The 16,184-nt window shown below is 33.1% G+C and overlaps 3 long non-coding RNA genes across 4 annotated transcripts; 1 reads left to right on the top strand and 2 right to left on the bottom strand.

Annotated features, from left to right (window-relative positions):
• Window positions 1-1,823: 1,823 nt before the first annotated feature.
• On the bottom strand, window positions 1,824-4,800 carry LOC107492970 (uncharacterized). Its single transcript, XR_008010746.1, has 4 exons — window positions 4,653-4,800; window positions 4,505-4,559; window positions 4,270-4,428; window positions 1,824-2,110 (listed from the first exon to the last, which is right to left on the bottom strand). It is a non-coding gene; the product is annotated as an uncharacterized LOC107492970 (long non-coding RNA).
• Window positions 4,801-8,860: 4,060 nt separating this feature from the next.
• On the bottom strand, window positions 8,861-11,041 carry LOC107492971 (uncharacterized). 2 transcript variants are annotated; one of them, XR_008010747.1, is made up of 3 exons: window positions 10,593-11,041; window positions 9,430-9,508; window positions 8,861-9,111 (listed from the first exon to the last, which is right to left on the bottom strand). It is a non-coding gene; the product is annotated as an uncharacterized LOC107492971 (long non-coding RNA). The 2 variants fall into 2 exon arrangements; XR_002365040.2 differs by having other exon boundaries at window positions 8,861-9,120.
• Window positions 11,042-12,438: 1,397 nt separating this feature from the next.
• On the top strand, window positions 12,439-15,288 carry LOC107492972 (uncharacterized). The gene is made up of 3 exons (XR_001592886.2): window positions 12,439-12,581; window positions 12,677-12,730; window positions 15,104-15,288. It is a non-coding gene; the product is annotated as an uncharacterized LOC107492972 (long non-coding RNA).
• The last annotated feature ends 896 nt before the right edge of the window (window positions 15,289-16,184 follow it).

The following is a 16,184-nucleotide window of genomic DNA, read 5'->3' on the forward strand; positions in this document are numbered from 1 at the left end:
TACTATGTCTTATACATTTAAATAAATTTTATTTTAAAAGCGTATTTCAGTATGTTTGAAATTAATAATAAAAAAGTAATTATTTTTTAAATGAATTTAGTGGGTATTTAGTCTTTCTGCAATTAAATTCAAATTTTAATTTGTAATATAGTAAACAAACTTAAACATAAACAAGCATTTTAGTCCGTTTAATATTAACTCTAGAGTACTAACTTTTAATAATATAAAAAAAGGTCTTTAATCCTTTTGAAAAATTAAAGTATAATTATACCTAAAGATTCTAGAGTACTAACTTTTAATAATATAAAAAAAGTCTTTAATCCTTTTGAAAAATTAAAGTATAATTATACCTAAAGATTCAAATAATATGCTATTTTCACATACAGGTTACACATGTGTCTTGTTATTTTTTTTTTATCAAAATTATGTTTTTAATAGGGACAAATTTATTCACATTTGATCATTTTCATCATGACTTTAAAATTGTTGGTGATATTTTTATTATTTTTGTCATTTAAAATTATTTTTGTTGGCACTTAGATTCTTAAACATATTTTTAGTAATTTATTTTTTATTTTTCTACTTCTTGGTGAGATAGTTTGCTTTTATTAGATAGACTAATTTGTCTATAATTTTTTGCAATATATTATATACTATATTTTTTGATTATCCAAAATTTTTTATAGTTGATTAAGAGACAAATTTATATATTTTTAGTTTAAAAAATGAATTTATGTTTTAAATTAATTTTTTTTCATGCCTTTTGATAAACTATATTTTATTCATCTAAATGTTTTTTACTTAAGAAAAAAAAAGAATTTTAACCCAATTGCATCTCAAACAAACTCAATAATGTCTATTTTCATCGCATAAAGGTATAATGAAAATTATTCCTAAAAATTTGCACAATTCACTCTAAGTTAGTCAATTAGCCATAATCACTCATGCAAAGTGATGCGTGAGTATCTTCTCTGTCTTTTTCTAGTGAATTTACATTTAAATTGTTGAGTTTAATCAAGATTTAATTACTTTTAGCCACTATGAATGCTACTTTGATTTGTTTGAAATTTTTATTTATTTCAGGTAGCATTCAGATGGATTTGACAGAGTTTTGTAACAGAAAAGGAAGAAAGCAAATGATGCTGTCAACCTCGACCTCCTTGCACTCAAACAGAAATAACTTGAGCTACAGAGGTCCAATTGACGTGATTCTAGAATCATTTGAAAGTTAACTTCCAAAGCTTTCCAACGATATATAATATTATACACTTTTCTTCCATTTGATTCTGCCTCCTCCACGCTGAACTTGGAAATTCTCAAGTTCAGCATGGACTCAAGAAGAATGCCAAAAGAAACACTGCCTCCTCCACGCTGAATTTGGGAATTTCCAAGTTCAGCGTGGATCTTAATGAACCAAGTGGTCCCCAATTTGTCCAAAGGCTGCACGGATCAATCCTAAATAATTTTGATTTAAACTTTGATATTATTTATAATTAGGAAAATATATTATTTAGTTTTAGAAATTTTATCTTACATTAATTAGGATTAGATATAAAAGGGAAAAGAATCAGCTCTTAGAGTTCTTCTCTTCTCCTCTCTTAGACCTCATTCCGCAATTTACAATTTTTCAGAATCTTAGTTTTTCTCTCTGAATCATGAACAACTATGTGACACCCTACCATACTTAGTATTATGCTTAAGTCATAAGATTGAGATAGTAAGGTATTACGACCTCTAAGAATACAGAAAAAGATTACTTGCATGCTAAGAAACCTAATAGGAATATGATAAAGATAAGCAAAAGAATAAAGCACAACCAAGGAAGCAGCATAACTAGCCCCTGACTCAGCCTGTGAAGCTAAGGCTGGCCAGAGGGTATATATATACATATAAACATACATAAGTGTTCTCAAAATATCCCAAAATACATTATAATATCAAAATAACTCCTATCTCTCCCTCAACCTCTAAGAGGAGCAGCATACATAAGTTACTTGGAGAGTAAGCTAAACATATATATACATATATACAACCAGAAGCCAAAATACACCCAAGGACTACTTCGCTTTCCAGGATCCAGACGCCTAGCGAGGAGCCTCTCAACCTGCATCTGAAAAACAATAATACAATATGGAATGGTAAAAGTGTCATGCTTATAATAAATAAGGTCCTAAGAATACCATAGGCAATCCTAAAACTTCATTATTTAATTATCCAACTTAATTACTAAACAAAAACCATAAACAGGGTATATATTCTAAATCCACTTAACTTACTCAATTTCAATTCACACCTATCACCAAAACCATTTCTCCATTTTCTCCATCCCTCCATCATCCATAATGCAACAGGAACAAACAACCAAACAAGTTCAAGCACAAGTAATGAACAGATAATACAAGTAGCAAATATACAAGTAGCAGGTGATATATATCAATTAGGCATAGCAAACAAAGTACATATATGCATATGATGAATGTCTATCCTACTGGCCGTGAGCTCACGTGTCGGTTATTTTGCCAGAACCCGACACATCTGGTAGCTAACCCAGACATTGGTCTCTAGGCTGCGCATCTCCAAGAGGATCATAAACGAAGGAGAGTGCCTTTCCACATTGAAGGAGTGTGCCTTTTCACATTCTCTTGGAGGATATACGAAGGAGAGTGCATTTCCACATCGAAGGAGTATATCTCTCCACCTTGCAACCAGAGAAAAATGTGGGAAAAATAATACAAAGGAGAGTGCATTTCCACCTTCCACACATCTGCATCACGACAAGAGAGGGAACTTCCATCCTCAACTTGCCATATCGACCATTTCGGCCACATACAGTCATTTCCAAATCTCATCATTTATCATCATCATTTTCTTACATTCGCTCTTTATAGCCATAACAACATGTATTCATTTAGCTTTCACATCGTTCTCTTATAATTCATCACGTTTACCCTTTCCGGGTCCCGACCAAACCATTTATCAACCTCTTCTCAACCTCTTTAATATCAAATAATCTTAAAATCAACCCAACTCTAATATTAAATCAATCACATCACACGAAGATTAAACTTTAACTTCTCGAACCCATGACTATCACTAAGACATCCTCGACACTCTATTTTCTTTTTTGTTTTTAATATAATAAATGAACTCGGAATTACACCAACTTTATGTCTAGGAGTTCATCTTGAATAAGATTTCTAATAAATTAAAGATCATAATTTTCTGACTTCTCTAGCCTCAGGAATAAAGGAAAAATCGTGACTGCTCTGCAGTGCATAAAACCAGAAAAACAGCAGCATCATGTGATATTCAAAATTCAATATAAAATCCAAGTTAAATCCAATGACATTAAAAATTAATGTAGTTAAACTTTTCTCATCCAGATTTCTTTCTCAATTGGTTTTGAGTTAATACCATTTTTAATGAAGAAGTTACATTACCTGGAAGTTAAGTAAAAATGAGTCAAAAATCTGTTTTAGAAACTAACAAGCTTAGTACCTTTCAATTTGAATAACTTTTATTACAAAACTCCAATTAAGCTAAATTTTGGTTTGGGAACTCCTAACTCATCCAGAAACAAGTGTGTCTTAGTTGCAACCCAATTGCTATTCAATTATAAAAGTTACAAGCATTGGAAGTTGGTGCATAACTTGTTGAAATTTGTTTCTTTTCAGCTTTGACCACCAATATTCAAAAATTCACAACTCCCAATCCTCAACTCTTAAAATTATGAAGTTTTAGAGAAATAAATCAAGTTAATCAAATTTTATAACAAAATTGGTTTCGCTCCAAAACTCAACTCGTAGAAGTCGCAGCAAGACAAACAAGTTGCTGCCCTGTTTGACCTTTTTCTGCTGCTAGACAGATTTAACAACCTAACTTTAAAAATTTGCCATAAATTGTATATTTAACAAAAAGGTCCCAAATTTTCCAGTTTAGTTTATTATATTCCCAAGTTTAGCCCAAACTTGGTCTCATGTAATTTCGATCATTACATAATTAGTTATAGCATATGCAATACCACCACAACACAACTCTACATCTTTATTAACAAACACCAATCCTAATCCATCATAAATAAATATAAGAGCACACCATTAATAACTTCCACACCTCATAATTCCAATATATATCTACCAACAAATCTATTCCAACAACATTACAAGGCTAATCATTAAATACAACAAATAATTCAACTTATCCTATGGTTCCTCTAACCTAAGTTTTCACAATACCGTAAATATTAATCGTGCGAAACTTAAACCATACCTTGGCCGATCACTTTATTCAACCCAAAGAAGCCTCACAAGCAAGAACACAGCCCTCCAAACTCAAAGAAACAGCCACAAACCAAGCCTCAATCACCAATAAACCTCCAAATACTCACTTTTTACTTCCAATGCATATATATACGAACTTAACTCTCACCTAATACACATATATGTTCCAAATCAGATTTTACCTAATAGAATTAAAACCAAATTAAATTTTAGAGAAACCTTACCGCTCCCACACGCGTAGCAACTCAAACCCAGTAAGCTCCGCAAGCTAAATCGAACCTAGAACATCAAAATTGGCAAAATCTCACCATAGGATTTCAATTTCAATAACAAAAAGAGGGGTAGAGATTCTAGAATAGAAATGGAGCTTACCGGTGAAATTAATCTGATATAAATGTAGAGCTCGACGCGCTGGACACGTGGCCGCAAACGGTGTGGCAATTGGAGCCCGGACGGAAGAGTTATGGCGGATTAAAGGAGGTTAAGGGTTTGGGGGCTCTTCTTCCTCCCCAAATCTATTTTGCTGCGTTGCATGCAAATGGGGAAAGAAGGAGCTGCTGTCTTCTTTAAGTGTTTGGGTCCGGTTGGATCCACGGGCCCGGTTCAACCGGTTTGATCCTTTCGATCCGATTTTGGACCAAATTTTTGAAATTGGTATCAAAATTCTCGTTTTGACGAGCTCTATCTTATTTTGATACTAGTTTTGTATTTTTAATTTTCCTATTTAAAATTCGATTTATTGACTAATTATTTCCCGATTTCAGCGGGGTTTACAAACTAAACATCCACTGTTAAGGTTAGGAGCTCTGTCTATTGTATGGATTGATACTATTATTTTTATTTTTTAATTCATGTCCTGATTTATATTTCAAGAATTATTTTTGTTATTTATATTATGAATTTGGGTGGAAGGGAAGTGTGATCCTTGTTCTAATTGAGTTCTTGTATAACTTGGAAAAGTTCTTTACTTGAACAACAGCTTGAAAATATATTCTCCTAAATTTTTAATTATTTGGACTTAACGGGATACGTGACATATAATCCTCTTATATTTGGGTAATTAAGATTTCTGTGGCATATAAACTAGAATTAAACTTCACCCTCTAATTGGAATTAAGTGACCAAGAAATTGGCGGTTGATGAATTTTAGAGGAGACAAAAAAGGTCTTAGGAATTAGAGTTTAGTCACATATAGTTTGTCATAAATTAAATCTTGCATGATTAAAATAGTTAGTAAAAAAAGTCAATCCAGAAAATAGATAACTCTGAAGCCTTAACTGTTTCTCCATATATTATTCACATCAATTTACTGCTTGCTTTATGATATTCTAAATTACTCTTAATGCTTTTGAACCTTCAAACACCATTTTCTGCTTGCCTAACTAAGTAAATTAATCAACCATTGTTGCTTATTCCATCAATCTTTGTGGGATCGACCCTCACTCACCTGAGGTATTACTTGGTACGACCCGGTGCATTTGTCAGTTAGTTTGTGGGTTATAAATTTCACACTACAAAGCTACTTCCTGATTAAAAACAAAAACTGAAAACTGTTGTACCTACAATACATGTGTCATTATAGTAAGGTTCTAAATACTAATTCATGGTTCAATTAGTTCGACCGTAGTTCAACCGAAAATCCATTTTTAATAAAATAATACATAAAATATAAATACACATAGTAAAACATAATTATAGTGAAAGAGATTAATCCCTTGCCTATTTCATTAGAATAATTTATTTATATACACCACATAGAAGAGCATAATTAGGCTATAATTAGGGAACCTAATTAGGCTATAAATCAGGAAACTAAATATACACTTAACAAAGATGATATACAGAATTTGTCAGAATATATTTATCATATATTCTAACACACCTCCACAGTCGAAACAAGAGGCTGCTGAATGTTGAGATTGTCCCGAAAATCTTCAAATAACACTAACGGAAGACCCTTGGTGAATATATCTGCAATCTGATAGCGCGAGGGGACATGTAACACATGAACCTGGCCACAAGCCACCTTTTCCCGTATAAAATATATATCCATCTCAATATACTTAGTGTGTTGATGCTGAACAGGATTACCAGCAAGAATATGTCACTAACATTGTCGCAATACACCGGTGTAACCTTTTGAATAGGACAATGAAGTTCCAACAGCAAGTTTCACAACCAACATGACCCAGAAACCACATTGGTAACCCCTCGGTATTCGGCCTCTACACTAGAACGGGATAAAGTAGCTTGATGTTTAGCGGATCAAGATATCAAGTTATCACCCAGAAAGACACAATAACCCGATGTTGAATGTCGTGTATTGGGACACCCACCCCAATCAGCATCGGTATATGAAATAAGAGTGGATGTGAAAGATGGATAAAGATGAAAACCAAAGTTCAGAGTACCCTAAATGTAGTGCAAAATGCGCTTAAGAGCGTGCATGTTTTCCTCCCGTGGGTCATGCATGAATAAGCACCGAGCTTCGATTTTACGGTGACCTAATTTCAGATCGAGTCTGAAATCTCGACCTTTAAGGCTAGAATTCCATTTCATTTGTTTGAGAATTCTTAAGATTTGCTGTTTTAGGGCCCATTTGGTTTAAACGAAAAAGAAATCTTTCTAGCGATTCAGTTTCTAGAGGATTCCAAACCTAGCCTTCTAATATGATAGCGAGACAAGCGTCACTTCCGTCATTGGATGTGAATGAGTTCAGATTGTTGTTACTGGAAATTTAAGGAATTAGCCCTTCACCAAGGCCTTGATTCGCCTGACCTAATCAACCGGAGTAGGAGATAGCTTACATGATGACATGCCGGCTCGATCAATTATTTCAGCAGCATATTTCTTTTGAGATAAAAATAAACCACTTGTATGATGAGTGACTGCAATGTCCAGGAAATAGCTCAACTTTCCCAAGTCTTTCATAGCAAATTTTGAGCTAAGAAGAGATATGATAGATTGATGGAGCTTATCCGAGGAAGTAGTCAAAATAATATCATTTACATATAATAAAAGATAAGCCAGAGAAGTACCACGGCGATAAATAAACAAAGAATTATCTGAAGTATTGTGAGAAAATCCAAGAGTATGAATATAGTCAGCAAATCTCTTGTACCAAGCTCTCGGAGCCTGTTTCAGCCCATAAAGAGATTTCTTTTGTAAACACACATGATCAGGTTTATCAGGATCCCGGTACCCCAAAGGTTGATACATGTAAACTGTCTCCTTGAGTTCACCATGTAAGAAATCATTTTTGACATCAAGTTGATGAATCGGCTAAGTCTTAGAAAGAGCCAAATTGAGAACCATGCGAATAGCCGCAGGTTTGACTACCGGACTAAACGTCTCACCACAATCTACGCTCACCTGTTGAGTTTTACCGTCACCTACAAGAGGAGCTTTATGTCTTTCAAAAGAACCATAAGATTTTTCTTTATGAGCAAAAATCCACATAGACCGAATGACATTAACATTTGGAGGATGGGGTACTAACTCCCACGTCTTATTCTCAATAAGAGCATTATATTCATCATCCATAGCCAATTTTCAATTCGGGTCACGAAGAGCAGACACAGGGTTACGGGATAAAAGGGATTTAGACACTGATGCAAGAAAGTTGAAAGACTTCTTTGGCTTAGAAATTTCATGTTGACTCCTAGTAACAGGTCCTGTGGGTAGACTAGATTGAGAGTTTGGAGTTGGGCGACTAGGCGAGGAAGAGAGATAGGTAGGAGAGTAAAAGTTGGGCTCGGTAAGATGGGCTCAGGAGAGGTAGAAAGGGGTGCGACCAGGGAGTTTGTTGGAGTAGTGAGATGATAGACCACGTAGGGAGATGGCCCATCGTTCAAAAATCAATAAGTATGATTTTGAGGAGTATGTACCTTCGCAAAGGAAAATTGCGTCTCATCAAATAAGAGGTGACAGCTAATGATGATTTTTTTAGATGACAAATCAAGGCATTAATACCCACGATGATGTGAAGGATACCCCAAAAAAACACAAGAAGTTGACCGGGGTTGAAGTTTATTTATGGTTGTAGAGGGAATAAGAGGATAACATAAACACCCAAACACCCGAAGATGGAAATAAGACGGATCTTTTTGATAAACAATGCGAAGAGGAGATTGATAGTGTAATAGTTTATAAGGAAGAATATTGAGAAGATAAATTGTCATTTGCAAAGCATGATGCCAAAAGGAAGGAGGAAGGGAAGCATGGGCCAATAAGGTTTGAATAATATTGTTAATTGTATGAATTTGTCTTTCGGCTTTTCCATTCTGAGGGGATGTGTGAGGACATGAAAGATGAAACGAAAGCCCAGTTGCTTTACAAGAGTCCCAAAAGGGGCCATTATCAAATTCTGTGTCATTATCACATTGTATATTCTTTATATCCCGTTCAAAATTGGGTTCGAATAAAAGTTTTGAAATTCAAAAATGTGGAAAAAGTTTGTGATTTTTGCGATAAAAGAAATATCCACAAAAATTTTGAATAATCATCCACAAACAAGACATAATATCTATGACGTCCAAAGGTCACTATGTATAATATCAAATGGCATAATAGTGCTAGAATTTGAAGCATAAAATGGCAACTTAATATGTTTTCCAAGAGGACAAGAATGACAAATATGAGTATCTTTAATTGGATGACATTCAATAAATTTATTCTTCCTAAGACAGCTCAAAACAGATGCTCTCGGGTGACCCAAACGGTCATGCCAAAGAGATAGTGCTAAAGCAGCAAAAGTGAATTGAGAAGGGACTGGATTTGTGATGGGATAAAGCTCACCCCAACTTTCACACCGCATTACCGGCCTCTCCGTCTGAAGATCCTTCACAGAAAACCCAAAGGGATCAAATTCAACAGACAGAGTTGTCAGTTGTAAATTTTTTTACGGACACCAAATTTTTAACAAGGTGAAGGGCATGAAGGACATTATGTAATTGTAAAGGAGGATACGGGGAAAAAAATTTAGTGTGACCGTAGCTATAAATTGGAATTGATTGACCATTACCAACAATTTAGTGTGATTTTTTTTAGATATGGTATGTAATTACTGGCAATGTCAAATGAAAGTCATTAATCCTTGCAACCATTGGAAACCAAATTACATAAACTGATGATAAAAAATCACTTATACATTGTCGTCCACTAGTTCTCTTATCTTTTAAAAGAACAACCTCAACAATAGTCCCATGCCCTTCAAACACCAGACGGATCTGATTAAAAATTAAAAGTAGAAAATGGAAAGAGATGGAAGGGTAAGAAACGGTTACAAGTTGATAAGCCAGTGTGCCAGCAGGCAAAAGACAACAAATTTTATCATTCTAATTAGAAATGCATCAAATTAACCATAATTCTAGTTGAAACATTTCACCGAGCACATTGTGTGCAAGTAAAATCAAAATAAATTTTAAAGCAAACACAATTTAAAGCTTCCAAAAAACAATCCACTACATAATAAGATACAAAGCTCAGATGAAGAATCAATGAAAAATTGAATATCACAAGCATGAGCTCTCAGATGAAGAATCAATGAAAAATTGAATATCACAAGCATGAGCTCTCAGATATACAAAATACATGAGCCATAGCACCACGTAATGAACAAAGTCTTATCCATGGGATTGGATTCGAATGCCTTAATTAAATATGCAGTAAAGATAATGTCCATCAAAACTCCTAATTAAATAATAACAATTAATTAGGCATACTAGAACTAGATATTAACCAAATTAAATAGTTTCAACTTATAGGCATACTAGAACTAGACATTGACCAAATTATACCAATTAACCAATGCAGAACCACTTGAACTAAGCTAATATTAGTTTAAAAACAACTCATTCAAATTTTCCACAGCCAACCTGTTTGTTAATTTAATGATTGATATTGTCAAATTGTTTTATATTTAGTTAAAGCATTTCATTGAGCAGGTTGTGTGTTAGGAAAATAAAAATGAATTCTAAAGCAAACAAAATTTAAAGCTTTCAATAAAACAATCCACCACATAATAAGATATAAAGCATGAGCTCTCATATTAAGAATCAATAAAAAATTGAAAATCACAAGCAACATTAAAAGTACCAAATTTTATATCAAATCAAAATCAAAATATAAAAATGGAATCCTTTTCTGGAAATTGTTTTCACTCACATGAACATTTATTCATTGAGTAGAACAATACTATTTGGATTTTTTGTTCTTTTTTTTTAATTTCTTGTTGGATAATTACTTGCATATCACTTTTCATAATTATAAAGCTATAGATATAGGACAATCGTAATAGTTTTCAAATCATACCTCGTGATTAACCACCAGTGAATAATAAGTTCAGCAAATTAACTTTTCTATCTCTATTGTAGCAGTAGTGGCGCTGGTGGCTCTGGCCGCAAAGACGTGACACTGGTTCACATCCAGCAACGGCGAGCTCGACCGACGGCAACTAGGTGTGGCGGTGGTCATAGAATCATCTTCCCTTGTCTCATGCGCTTCACTGGCTTCCGTCAATCTCTCTGTCAGCGTCACTCTCCCTTTCTCCTTTGAGCTCAACGGTAGCAAAACTAGCGGCGGCGGCGGTAACACATGGTAGCGACGAGGACGAACGGCGTGAACGTCTCCGTCGATCTCTCTCTCTTCGCGGTTCTGCTTCTCTCTCCTTCTCTCCCATGGTGATTCGACGGCGGCTCTGGTGGCAGTGACGCCCACTGCACCGTCTCCCTCTTCCCCCTCTTTCTTCCCTCGCGGCTCCCCTCATTTTCTGATTCAGTTCCCGCCTTCTTTCTTTTCTGATATGCGTTTATGAAATTAGGTTAGAACTTAGTTTTTAATTTACGAATTCTAAATTTAGGATAAAATATATATAAATAATATAATAATAATATAAAATATTTAAAATAAAATAATAATTTAAAATTTTATCATTATTTATTTATTTATTTATTTTCTTTTATAAAAACTCTAATTAATAAATAAAAATTTACTCAACTTATGTATAAAAATTTCTAAAAATATAATCTTAGATAAATATAATAGATCATAAATAATTAATTAATAACTTTTCAAAATTAGGGGTCTTATACATTGTGTTTGGTGGAGTAGACGGCGCAGAGATGAGTGAAGCGCAAGTTAGGGGATGAGCAATTAAGAATTTTTTACTGTTTCACCCTATTACTTTTTACATTCAGCTAACTTAGTGTCTTAGTTTTTTTCTTTTATATTTAATTATTGTTCTTTATAAATATAATTCTAAATTTTTGTATGCTTTCACAAATTAATTTTTAGTTAACATTAAAAATCTTATTATGAATAAAAATTAATGAATATAAACAATATGTAAAATATTTTAATTTTTGAAACAAAATAAAATTATTCTAAAAAGAATTATATAAATATTTTTTTTTTACTCTCAAAGTATTTAACATTTTGAAATAATTTTTTATTATAAAATATACTTACATTTTGTGACAAACTAAATAACTTGTTACAAACAATATTGAATTTTGTGACAAATTAATTTTTTGTTACAAAATAATTGAAGGTTTTGAAACAAAAAAATATTTTGTTACAAAATATTTTAAATTTTTGCAACGACTTATTTTTTGTTACAAAATATTACAATATTTTATAACAAAACACCGTCTCGTTACAAAAACTAACATAATTTGTAACAAAATAAAACAAGTTGTTACAAAATATTATCATGTTTTGTAACAACTTGTAATGTTGTTACAAAATATTATTCTTTTGTAACAATCACAAATTATTATTACAAAATACTATTTTTTTTGTAATAATTTTAAATTTGATACAAATATTTTGTTACAAATGCTCCATTTTCTTGTAGTGATTGTATGACTTCAATTTATATATGTGTATATATGTGTAAACCCCGCTAAAAATGGTAAATAATTAGTTAATAAATTGCATTTTAATTAGAAAGTTAAAAATACAAAACTAATATCAAAATAGGATAGAGCTCGTTGAAACGAGAATTTTTTATACCAATTTTAAAAAATTGGCTCAAAATTAGACCAAAAAGACTGAACTGGTTGAACTGGGGTCCAAATCGGACCTGTGGATCCAACCGGACCCATATTTAAAAAGGGGACAGAAGCTCTTCTTCCCTATTCTGCATCAAACACGCCAAACAGGTTGGGGGAGGAAGAGAGCTCCCTAACCCTCACTCAAACTTCACCTCTCAATAACTTTTGATTCGGAGTTCCGATTGACGAACCGTTTGCGACTACACGTTCACCGCGACGAGCTCTACGAAACCCATGGAACAATTTGGTAGGTAACTCATTATTTCCTTCTCAGCCAGCTTCCCCTAATTTCAAAAATTCATGAACAATTAAGTTAAAAATTGTTCAATTCTTGTGTTCTAGGTTCAAGTTAGCTTCCGGGACTTATGTGTTCAAGCTATTGAGGATATGGGTATGGTAAGGATACCCTAACCTTAGCTTAATCTTATATTTATTATGGAAAAACTGAAATTAGAATATGTATACGTATTAGGTGTAGATTAAGTGAGTATATATGTATTGGAATTTAATTGGGAATATTTGGAAGCTTGTTGGTGATCAAAGCTTAGTTTGTGGCTATTTTACTTGAGCTTGGAAGGGCTGTAATTTTGTGTTGAGAGGCTGCCTTGGGTGAATTAAGTGATCGGTCAAGGTATGGTTTAAGTTTTGCACGTTCAATATTTACGGTGTTGTGAAAACTTAGGTTAGAGGAACCATAGGATAAGTTGAATTGTTTGTTGTATTTAATGATTAGCCTTGTAATATTGTTGGAATAAATTTGTTGGTGGATATATATTGGAATTATGAGTTGTGGAAGTTATTAATGGTGTGCTCTTATATTTATTTAAGATGGATTAGGATTGGTGTTTGTTAATAAGGATATAGAGTTGTGTTGTGGTGGTATTGCATATGCTGTAACTAATTATGTAATGATCGGAATTGCATGAGACCAAGTTTGGGCTAAACTTGGGAATATAAGGAACTAAACTGGAAAATTTGGGACCTTTTTGTTAAATATACAATTTATGGCAATTTTTTAAAGTTAGGTTGTTAAATCTGTCCAGCAGCAGAAAAGGTCAAACAGGGCAGCAACTTGTTTGTCTTGCTGCGACTTCTACGAGTTGAGTTTTGGAGCGAAACCAATTTTGTCATAAATTTGGTTAACCTGCTTTATTTCTATCAAAATTCAGAATTTTAAGAGTTGAGGATTGGGAGTTGTGAATTTTTGAATATTGGTGGTCAAAGCTGAAAAGAAACAGATTTCAGCAAGTTATGCAGCAACTTCCAATGCTTGTAACTCTTAGAATTGAATAGCAATTGGGTTGCAACCAAGATACACTTGTTCCTGGATGAGCTAGGAGTTTCCAAACCAAAATTTATCTTAATTAAAGTTTTGTAATAAAAGTTATTCAAATTGAAAGGTACTAAACTTGTTGGTTTCTAAAACTGATTTTGACTCTTTTTTACTTAACTTCCAGGTAATGTAACTTCTTCATTAAAAATGGTATTAACTCAAAACCAATTGAGAAAGAAACCTGAATGAGTAAAGTTTAACTACATTAATTTTTAAAATCATTGGATTTAACTTGGATTTTATATTAAATTTTGAATATCACATACTGCTGCTATTTTTCTGGTTTTATGCACTGCAGAGCAGTCACAATTTTTCCTTTATTCCTGAGGCTAGAGAAATCAAAAAATTATGATTTTTGGTTTGTTAGAAAGCTTATTTCAAGATAAACGCCTGAACATAAAGTTTGTGCAATTCCTAGTTCATTTGTTATATTAAAAATAGAAAAAAAATTGAGTGTCGAGGATGTCTTAGTGATAGTCATGGGTTCGAGAAGTTAATGTTTAATCTTCGTGTGATGTAATTGATTTAATGTTAGAGTTGGGTTGATTTTAAGATTATTCGATATTAAGAAGGTTGAGAAGAGTTTGATAAATAGTTTGGTCAGGACTTGGAAAGGGTAATCAAGATGAATTATAAGGGAATGATGATGAAAAATGTGAAAGGGAGGTTGTTAATAAAAGAAGTTAACATGTCATGGCTTGATGAATGATTAAATAACAATTATGACTATGAGATGGCTTATGAATGATGATATCTGAGATACGAATTTCCCTAGGTAAAAACTGTGGCTCGCCACCACGTGTTCCAGGTTGATTCTCGATACTCTATTAACCATACGTCGTAAGGGTGATCGGGCATGTATAAATTCTCGAGTATGGATAACCTCTATTGAGTTATTTATATGATGATTGAATATGAACTCTATGCATAGACTCTTGGGGATGCGCGATGGGGGGACAGTCTAAGGTTTTCGGACTTGTCGGGTTGGCTGGATAACTGACAGATGGGTTCCATCAGCCATAGGACAGGTATGCATCATATGCATTTGTTTGTTTTGATTGCTATGCATTTCCTGGGTTTGCCTAATTGATATATATCACATGCTATCTGTTATACTTGCTATTTGTACTATCTGCTCATTACTTGTGCGTGACCTTGTTTGGTTGCTTGTTTCTGTTGCATTGTGGATGATGGAGGGATGCAGGAAATGGAGAAATGGTTTGGTGTTATATTAGGATTGAAATTGAGTAAGTTAGGTAGATTTAGAATACCTACCCTTATTTATAGCTTCTAATCAATAATTAAGTTGGATAATTATATAATGGAGTTCTATGATTGTTTATGGCATTCTCAGGACCTTATTTATTATACGCGTGGCACTTTTACCATGCTGAGAACCTCCGGCTCTCATTCCATATTGTATTGTTGTTTTTTAGATGCAAGTCGAGAGGCTCCTCGCTAGGCGTCTGGATCCTGGAAAGCGAAGTAGTCCTTAGGTGTATTTTGGCTTCTGGTTGTATATATGTATATATATGTTTAGCTTACTCTCCAAGTAACTTATGTATGCTGATCCTCTTAGAGGTTGAGGGAGAGATATGAGTTATTTTGATATTATAGTGTATTTTGGGATATTTTAAGAACACTTATGTATGTTTATATGTATGTATATATATACCCTCTGGCCAGCCTTAGCTTCGCAGGCTGAGTCAAGGGCTAGTTATGCTGCTTCCTTGGTTGTGCTTTATTCTTTTGCTTATCTTTATCATGTTCCTATTAGGTTTCTTAGCATGCAAGTAATCCTTTCCTGAGCGTTGCGCTTTTTATTTTACGATTTTGTTTTACCCGTTTTTCAAGGCTCCTAGTTAAATATCCTTTTCTTTATTATTATTATTATTATTATTATTATTATTATTATTTTAATACTGGTCAAATTCGAACCAAATAGAAAATAAAGTTAAATATTTATGTTAGCTTTTGTCATATCTCGATGATATTTTAATTGTTCTTGCAAAAGAAAAAGAAGTCTAATAAAAAAATTCATATAAAAAATATTGACATAATTTTTTAATAACAGATTTTTTATTTAAATATGTTACTTTACTATATTTTATATATACAGTCATGCTACACATCCATGTAATTTTGTATTTAAATCCATCCAAGTTGACCCAACACAAAAAAAAAAAAACCCAATACCATTAAATGAAATGTGAAATACATGCGCCCAATACACACGAAATCGCCCAACGCTTCTTTTCCCCACGCTTCTTCTTCTTCTTCTTCTTCTTCTTCTTCCGGTTCCTTCTTCTTCACATGTTTTCTCCTTATCGTCATTCTTTTGTTGTTGTTGCTGCTGTATTTTTTTTCTTTTCCTCATTTTCTCTGTAGTGAAGAAACAGTAGAAGGTGAGGAGGAAGAGTTTTGAATTATGCAGAACAGAAATAAATCGAACATGTTATTATAGTGAAACAATTGTATAGTGCTAAAACATTATCCATTATATAAATTAAAATTCGA

This window comes from Arachis duranensis, chromosome 6 (assembly GCF_000817695.3).
Source record: "Arachis duranensis cultivar V14167 chromosome 6, aradu.V14167.gnm2.J7QH, whole genome shotgun sequence".
Lineage (NCBI taxonomy): Eukaryota > Viridiplantae > Streptophyta > Magnoliopsida > Fabales > Fabaceae > Arachis > Arachis duranensis.